The sequence below is a fragment of the Oryx dammah genome, unplaced genomic scaffold (assembly GCF_014754425.2).
Source record: "Oryx dammah isolate SB20612 unplaced genomic scaffold, SCBI_Odam_1.1 HiC_scaffold_10, whole genome shotgun sequence".
NCBI lineage: Eukaryota > Metazoa > Chordata > Mammalia > Artiodactyla > Bovidae > Oryx > Oryx dammah.
Genome location: NW_024070194.1, coordinates 68,121,785 through 68,130,759, shown reverse-complemented (window position 1 = coordinate 68,130,759; position 8,975 = coordinate 68,121,785). Strand labels below are relative to the sequence as shown.

Sequence of the window (8,975 nt, the reverse complement as noted above, 5' to 3'; positions counted from 1 at the left end):
CTTCATCCAGCCTGGCATTTCGCATGATGTTCCCAACAATTTGGCATTTCCCATGGTCTTCCCAACCCAGGGACTGAACCCAGGTCTCCCATACTGCAGGCAGATTCTTTACCAGCTGAGCCACAAGGGAACCCCCAAAATACTGGAGTGAGTAGCCTATCCCTTCTCCAGGGGATCTTCCCGACCCAGGAATCGAACTGGAGTCTCCTGCACTGCAGGCAGATTCTTTACCAACTGAGCTATGAGGGAAGCCCATCCTTTGGTTTATCCATGGTTTTCCTTTGGTAACCATAAGTTTGATTTCAAAATTTGTGCATCTGTTTCTATTTTGTAAAAAAGTTCACTGTGCCATTTTTTTAGATTTCACATATAAGTAATATCATATGGTATTTGTCCTTTCTCTTTCTGACTTCATGTACTATAATTATCTCTAGACATATCCATGTTGCTGCAAATGGCATTATTTTATTCCTTCTTTATGGCTGATTAAAATTCCACTGTATACATGTACCACCCCTTCTTTATGCATTTCTCTGCCAGTGGACACTTAGGTTGCTCCCATGTCTTGGCTATTGTAAATAGTGCTTCAGTGAACATTGGGGTGCATGTATCTTTTTTGAATTATGGTTTTATCCAGATACATGCCCAGAAGAGTTGTGTGACTTAAGCATTACCTAATGGAGTCATTTAAGGCATGTTGTACTTATCTACAAGGTAGGAGTAAGGATCAGTCCTGCTTTATAAATATTTGTCATGATTAAATGATAATACATTTGAATTGCTGAGCAGAGTGCCTGGCCCTTTGTAAGCACTCAGCAATGTTGCTATTATTGTTATGATATATCCTATGTTTTTTGTAGGGTGTTCAGCCATCTCTCCATGGAAGGTTTCCCCTAGGGACTCAGCTCAATAAGCTCTTCACACATTGATGAATCTTCCTTCTTCAAGAACCTACTCTTGTGAGTCCATCCTATCATCCTCTGGCCCTCCTCTCACTCCTTCCTGAATCCTGCTACCATGACTGTGGCACATGGGATTTGTAATAAACCTATGGGCTCACCTTTTTCTCTGTTTCCAAGAGTCAGTTATGTTTTTCTTGGAGCAATGTCTCCTGTATCTCATCCAACATCACCTTCCCAAGAAGAATCATATGTATTCATGTTTTCCATTACCAACAGGAATGATTCTATTCTGTCACCTTCCTTCTTTATTAAGTTAAAACTAGCTAAAGAAATGTAGTTACTTTAAGAAATATAATTAGAAGAGGAAACCTACAAAGACAGTGCATTGGAACATATTTTTTTTAATGTAAGGGCATAATTTATTATTTAGACTTACAGGGGGCAAAATCCCATTTTACTGATTCCCTACTTTTAAATGGGGGCATGATCAAGTCAATTTCTAGGTCCCTAGGTGGGTCAGTTATCCAGAAAGTTGGATCACGAAAATTACAGTTCATTAATCTGTTTACAAATATGGATTTCACGTTAAGCATATATTTTAGTAGAAGAAATCATGTAATGTACATATTACATAAGGTAAAAAAAAATTAATCTTGCGGCTTAGATAAAGTGCTATGGAAGCTCAGAGGAGAAAAAGTAAATTTCCCAATGAAGAATCAGGGTAAGTTTCTTAGCTAGAGAAGGAGCAGAATTGTGAAAGATTTGGGTATGTGATTGTGACTTTCATGTTTGATGAATACACTGCAGAAGAGAGGCATAGGCAGTCAGTATGTTTGCTTGTAGTTAACTGTTAGGCTCCCTTGTATCCTGTTATGTGATATCTATTTTCTTCTTTGTACCCCAAATATCACTAGATCAGCTGATGATGGCCAAAACATTTGGCTGCCTTCTTTGGTCTATAACAAATGTCAACAAGCTTTTTCTCTAAAAAGCCGGATAGTAAACATTTCCATCTTTGTAAGCCACAGGGTCTCTGTTGCAACTACTCAGTTCTGCTGATAGCATGAGAGCAAGCATAGACAACATGTAAACAGTGTGCATGGCTGTGTTCAGATAAAGCTCTGTTTACAAGAGCAAGCGACAAGTCTTGGCCTATGGGTGGGTGAAAATTTTCCAGTCTCTGATCCATAGCCTCACTGATGTATCAGTCCAAAGAAAACATTTCTGTGCCCTGATGTTCAGAGGAATGGTACTTTAACAGGTAAGGAACCAGCATTCCTCCTGGGCTATGCAGCCAGCTGTCAAGGGCAATAAGGGGTCTGGGGATGGTCTTGTTCTGCTTGCAAGTGATAAGTTAACCTGACACTCTTTCAAAAACATTGGCATGAGACACGAGATTCCTGGACCAGAAACAAAGGAAACCATTATAACAGCAGAGTTAGAGCATCAGCATTTCTTGTGTCAGTTCCCGGTGCCCTAATTCCCATGGGGCAGTGCAAAAAGAGCCAGACAACAACCGCACACATGGTGCTTTGTATTGTAGGGGAAAACCCTGAGTTCAGAGAACTCAAACCTTTTATAGCAGGCAATAAGTCTGCTTGACCTGCATTATACTAGACAATAAATGTGTCTGCCCTTTGCTCTGGAGAGAAACTTTGTCTCTACTGCCCATGGCTGTTCACCCACCATATAGACATCCATGAACAGACAGATATTCCAGAACAAAGACAGATAGTGCTTCTAGCTGTAAGATGAGCAGAAATGCCAGAGAGTCAAGAATTTTCTGCCAGCCAAGCCTCCTAAACCATCCCCATGTTCTTGCAGGTCTGGAATGCTTTGAAAGAAGCACAAAGTTAAACAAATGCACTTAAATGTCTACAGAATTTACCAAAACACGTACAAAAAGAATCTAGGAAATGGGCAGAAGCACTGTGTACCCTTTTTTAACACAAAATCCCAGCTAATCAATAAAGATGGACATCAGCCCTCTTTCAGTGCCATCTCTGGCATATATTTCTTTAAAGAAGATTACATGAAGATCAAATGACTTCAATGCCACTTACTTATACTACAGGTTTTAGAAAGTTTTTACATGTGTAAACATAGTCCTTGGAAGAAAAACTATGACAATCTAGACAGCATATTAAAAAGCAGAGATATCACTTTGCTGACAAAGGTCCATATAGTCAAAACTATGGTTTTTCCAATAGTCATGTATGGATGTGAGAATTGGACCATAAAGAAGGTTGAGCACCAAAGAAATGATGCTTTCAAATTGTGGTGCTGGAGAAGACCCTTTGAGAGTCCTTTGAACTACAAGAAGATCAACCCAGTCAATCCTAAAGGAAATAAATCCTGAATATTCATTGGAAGGACTGATGCTAAAGCTGAAACTCCAATACTTTGGCCACCTGGTGTGAAGAGCTGACTCATTGCAAAACACCCTGATGCGGGGAAAGACTGAGGGCAGAAGGACTAGGAGCGACAGAGGATGAGATGGCTGGATGGTATCACTGACTCAATGGACATGAGTTTGAGCAAACTCTGGGAGACACTGAAGGACAGGGAAGCCTGGTATGCTACAATCCATGGGGTCGCAAAGAGTCAGAGATGACTTAGCAACTAAATGTGTATACACAAACATGAATACATGTTTGTATGTGCCTGCACATTTATGGAAAAGTACCCTTTGTTTGCTATTCAAAGTTACAAGGAAAAGGGAAAAAACTGAGGTTTACCTGAACATAAGGTGAGAGGCTTCTAGCTTCAAAAAAAACTGACCAAAATTGCAAATATATTTATGAGTCACCCTCTCAGCAGTTTAAAATTAATCTCTATGTGTGTTCAGTCACTCAGTCATGTCCAAGTCTTTGTGGCTCCCCATGGACTGTTGCCTTCCAGGCTCCTCTGCCCAAGGAATTTTCCAGGCAAGAATACTGAAGTGGGGTACCATTTCCTCCTCCAGGGAATCTTCCTGACCCAGGGATTGAACTTGCATCTCTTACATCTCCTGCTTTGGCAGGAATATTCTTTACCACTAGCACCACCATGGAAACCCCTCAAGTGATCTAGAATCATTTTGTTATTACTTTTGACTCTATTCCACAATCTGTATATTTCATCACTGTGGCTCCTTGATTTTGACACTGAAACTTGACCTCCCTCAACTGTTTCACTCATTCCTCTCATTTGGCAACCACCTGTTTTATCTTTGTATCTATGACTCTGTTTCTGCTTCATTTTGATTATTAATTTTTTGGTTTCTTAGATTCCACATATAAGCAAAATTATACAGTATGTCTTTCTCTGTCTGACTTGTTTCACTTTAGCATAATAAGCTCCAGGTCAATCCATGATGCTGCAGATGCCATGAAGTCACCCTTTGTTATAGCTGGTGACTGCAGCCATGAAATTAAAAGACCCTTACTCCTTGGAAAGAAAATTATGACCAACCTAGATAGCATATTCAAAAGCAGAGACATTACTTTGCCAACAAAGGTCCGTCTAGCCAAGGCTATGGTTTTTCCAGTGGTCATGTATGGATATGAGAGTTGGACTGTAAAGAAAGCTGAGCACCGAAGAATTGATGCTTTTGAACTATGGTGTTGGAGAAGACTCTTGAGAGCCCCTTGGACTGCAAGGAGATCCAACTAGTCCATTCTAAAGGAGATCAGTCCTGGGATCTTTTTGGAAGGAATGATGCTAAAGCTGAAACTCCAGTTTTTGGTCACCTCATGCGAAGAGTTGACTCATTGGAAAAGACTCTGATGCTGGGAGGGATTGGGGGCAGGAGAAAAAGGAGGAAAAGGGGACTACAGAGGATGAGATGGCTGGATGGCATCACTGACTCGATGGACATGAGTCTGAGTGAACTCTGGGAGTTGGTGATGGACAGGGAGGCCTGGCGTGCCGCGATTCATGGGGTCGCAAAGAGTCGGACACAACTGAGCGACTGAACTGAACTGAACTGAATCTTCTACATACCACACCTTGTTTGTGCATTCATCTCTCAGTGGGCACTTAATTTGCGTCCATATCTTGGCTGTTGTGAATAATGCCACAGTGAGCATAGGGGTAAATATTTCTTTTTGAATTAGTATTTTTGTTTTCTTTGGGAAAATATCCTAAAAGTGGAATTGCTGCATTTGGTAGTGCTGCTTCTAATTTTATAGGATAGTTCATAGTTTTCCACAGTTGCTGCACCAGTTTACAATCTCACCAACAGTGCATGAGAGCTACTTTTCCTCTACATCCTCTCCAACACTTGTTATTTGTTGTCTTTTTGATGATATCCATTCTGACAGGTTTGAGTGGATATCTCATTGTAGTTTTTGAGTTTCTTTTATAATTAGTGATGTTGAGCATTTTTTCATGTGTCCATTGCCATCTATATGTTTTCTTTGGATAAATGTCTATTCAGACCCTCTGTTCATTTCTTCAATCAAGTTGTTTTTTATATTTAGCTGTATGAATTCTTTGTGCGTTTTGGATATTAGCCCCATATCTGATATATTTTTTGAAAATATGTCCTCCCATTTAGTAGTTAGCCTTTTCATTTTGTTGATAGCTTCCTCTGTTGTGCTTAGTTTATGGGACAATGTGTTTATTTTTGCTTTTCTTTCCCTTGCCTGAAGAGACTTATCCAAAAACATATTGCTAAGACCAATGTCAGCAGTGTACTGCCTATGCTTTCTTCTAGGAGTTTTAGGGTTTCAGGTGTTCAAGTCTTTAATCCATTTTAAGTTTATCTTTGTTTATGGTGTAAGAAAGTAGTCCAGTTTTATTCTTTCGCATTTAGCTGTCCAATTTTCCAAGCACCATTTATTGAAGACATTCTCTTTTTCCTATTGTGTAGTCTTGCCTCCTTTGTCACTGTAATTATATAATTATGTTAATTATGAGAGATGACCTATGCTGTTCCCAATATACAATATTTGGAAATAGAATTTACTGTCCATAAAACTGTTTGACCAAAACCAGTAGACCGAATTAGAACAAAGCCCATATTTTAAATGTTCTATTTTCAAATAAAATATCTCATGTAGCTATTACTGAATTAATCTACTAGCAAAGAGACATAAAAACAAAGAAAAATAATTATTTTCTCAGTGAAATACATCCAACTGTCCAGATAATGGTGGCTCTTTTCAGTTTGACCTGGTAAGATACTAGTGACTGGTATAGCATGAATTCCTTGTAGAGCCACCTTGGTTCTTCTCCAGGGTCTCCTTTGGAGTTGCACTTGATTTTATTATCAGTTTCCAGTGAGATCCATGGGGAAATGAGACAATTCTGCTTCTGTTTCTTGGCCAGGCGTTGCTTGAGCCTGAACGTCTTATGAGAGGACATGGCGAAGAAGGGGGCAAACCACACGTTCCATGATGGCAGACAAAAGGGGGGGTTTGATCATTTTTTAACTGACAGCTATAAATTTTTGAAGCGCAATGCCCAAGTTATTTTACTGAAATGAAAGACGTGTTAATTTTGCTCTTGCAGTCACTTTTTAAGCCTTTATGTATTGCTACGACAGTAGCGTGGGTTCTGTGGAGGAAGCAGGATGTAGGATCATCAGTCTTTGTAAAGGCAGTGTGTGATTGACATCAGGGCACAAATGTTACACACATGTGTGAGCAGAATGCATCAACATGAGGGCAACCTGGTCAGGGCAAGCAGGATGTTAATGGTAAGAGCTGAGAGCAAGACACCTTGTGCTGCACAGCTCCCTCCCAAGAATACATCTGTGCCTCTCTGAACAACTGAACATGAGAATAAAGATGTACATGGGCAAACAGCAAACAGGTGTAGGTACATGTGTTTTCACTTCAAAGACTTTTTCCTTCTTTTTACCCATTGGCCTGTCTGGAATCATGTATCTAGAACTGGATCATTTTTAACTTGGACTTCTGGAACTAAAGATGGCTGATTCATCTGACGGGTAATGAACTGTGTTCTTTCTTGAGTATAGACATCTTTCAAGTGTGTCCCTGTTTGTAGACGTGGACTCACGATTCCTGGGAAATGCTGTTGATACCTCTGTCTCATGTCTCATGGGAATGGGAGAGATGGTTTGGCAGTGAGAAGACAAAGCTGTGGCAGGCATCAGATTTCACGTTTTATTTTTGCCATGCTTGTACTTTGTTTCACTCTCAGTAGCAGCATGATGTCAGTCACATTTCAATCAGATGAAAACCTGAATTTTTCATATTAATTAAAGTTCGATGGATTCTTTATAAAGAATACATGAAAAGATCAGCAGTGGTGGGGTAGGGGAAAGTCACATGGGGTGGATTTTCTGCAGATTAACTTTAGCTGACTTGAACTTCCCCCTGGGTTTTCTGGATGGATTCCAAATATAGGAAGAAGCTGACAATGTGACTTTATCCTGCATGATTCTCTTCCCCGGTGAAGAAGACCACAAAGGAAGAGGGAGAAGAAATGCTTTAAATGAGTAGGGATATAGACAGATTCATGTGCATGAGTGTTTGTGTGTGTGTGTGTGTGTGTGTGTGCGTACTGTTGTTCTCCCCTGAAATAATACAAAATTGTGCAGGAAAAAATAGAGTAATAAAGCTTCTCAGTGTGCCTGTGTCTCTAGCAGCATACAACAGGCAGCATATTAAGGCCTGTGCCCCTTCAGAAACTCCCTATTCGAGTTATAACAGGTGCCCAGGAAGACATCTAAAAATTCATCTAGAGTGGACTTGCCCTAGTCCCTAGATTATTACCATGTAACTAGTCAAATGCATCTGAGTTCAATTTTTTTTTAATCTTCTAACTCAGCAGTCCCCAACCTTTTTGACACCAGGGACCTGTTTTGGGGAAGAAAATTTCTCCATAAACCAGGGGAGCAGGTGATAGTTTCAGGATGATTCACGTGCATTACATCTGTTGTGTACTTTATTTCTGTTATTATTACATCAGTTCCACTTCAAATCATCAAACATTAGATCCCTGAGGTTGAGGATCCCTGTTCTAATTTACAAATGCAGATTTGTGTTGGGAGGAGCTGCACTGCTCCCCCCAGTGCAGCTTGCTTTGTTGTTGCAGGAGGGTTTTCTCGAGTTGTGGCATGGTTGGGGGGTACTCTGTGGGCTTCTCATTGTAGCGGCTTCTCTTGTTGCAGAGCACAGGCTCTAGAGCTCATAGGCTCAGTTGTTGTGGCTCACAGGCTTAGTAACCCAGCCGCATGTGGGATCTAGGACCAGGGATCCAACTGGTGTCCCCCGCACTGCAGATTCTTAACCACTGGGTCACTAGGGAAGCCCCAGAATGCAGATTTTTTAAGTATCATTTGACAAAGATATAGATAAGAAAAAAATCAACACTGTGGAGACATGTATAGTCTAAGTGAAGTCACTCAGTCGTGTCTGACTCTTTGCGACCCCATGGACTGCAGCCTATCAGATTCCTCTGTCCATGGGATTTTCCAGGCAAGAGTACTAGAGTGGGTTGCCATTTCCTTCTCCAGAGGATCTTCCCCATCCAGGGATCGAACCTGGGTCTCCTGCATTGTAGGCAGATGCTTTACCATCTGAGCCACCAGGGAAGTCCTTCATGTATAGTCTAACTAAAACTAAATTCAAACTTAAAGTCATAAACATCACTCTAATGGAACTGCCTGTTACACATTCTGAAGGTTCATAAAATCTGTCCTGAGTAAGAGAGATAGTCTTTGTCCTTATTCTGATCACCTCAGGTTCAGTCAACCTCCTGTCAGCTGTCTTCTTCCCATAGGATTTCTGAAAATATCCTGACTAAAGGAAGTTCACAGACACACTCAGATTCTGAATGTCTGGGGCTTCCCACTTTAACAGTTACTGCTGTTACAATTGCTGGTATGTTAATACTATTAGTCTGCCTGCTCTATCTATCTGTCTCTTCATATCTGTCTCTAATTAGGAAAACTTACGTTACTCTTTTCATCTTTCACACTTCACTTTTGGGGCTCTGCATCCATCTGTGATAGTACCCATTTCCTACATGGAATTAATGTTTCACGTGATCCCACTGAAACCTTTCTCAAGACTTCACTTGTTTGATCAGTTGCCCTGGCCAAAGTGGAGTTTAAGATAT

The 8,975-nt window shown here is 40.6% G+C and overlaps 1 non-coding gene across 1 annotated transcript; it reads right to left on the bottom strand.

The window, feature by feature from the left end:
* Window positions 1-8,376: 8,376 nt before the first annotated feature.
* TRNAC-ACA lies at window positions 8,377-8,448 on the bottom strand. Its single transcript has one exon. It is a non-coding gene; the product is annotated as a tRNA-Cys (tRNA).
* Window positions 8,449-8,975: the final 527 nt, after the last annotated feature.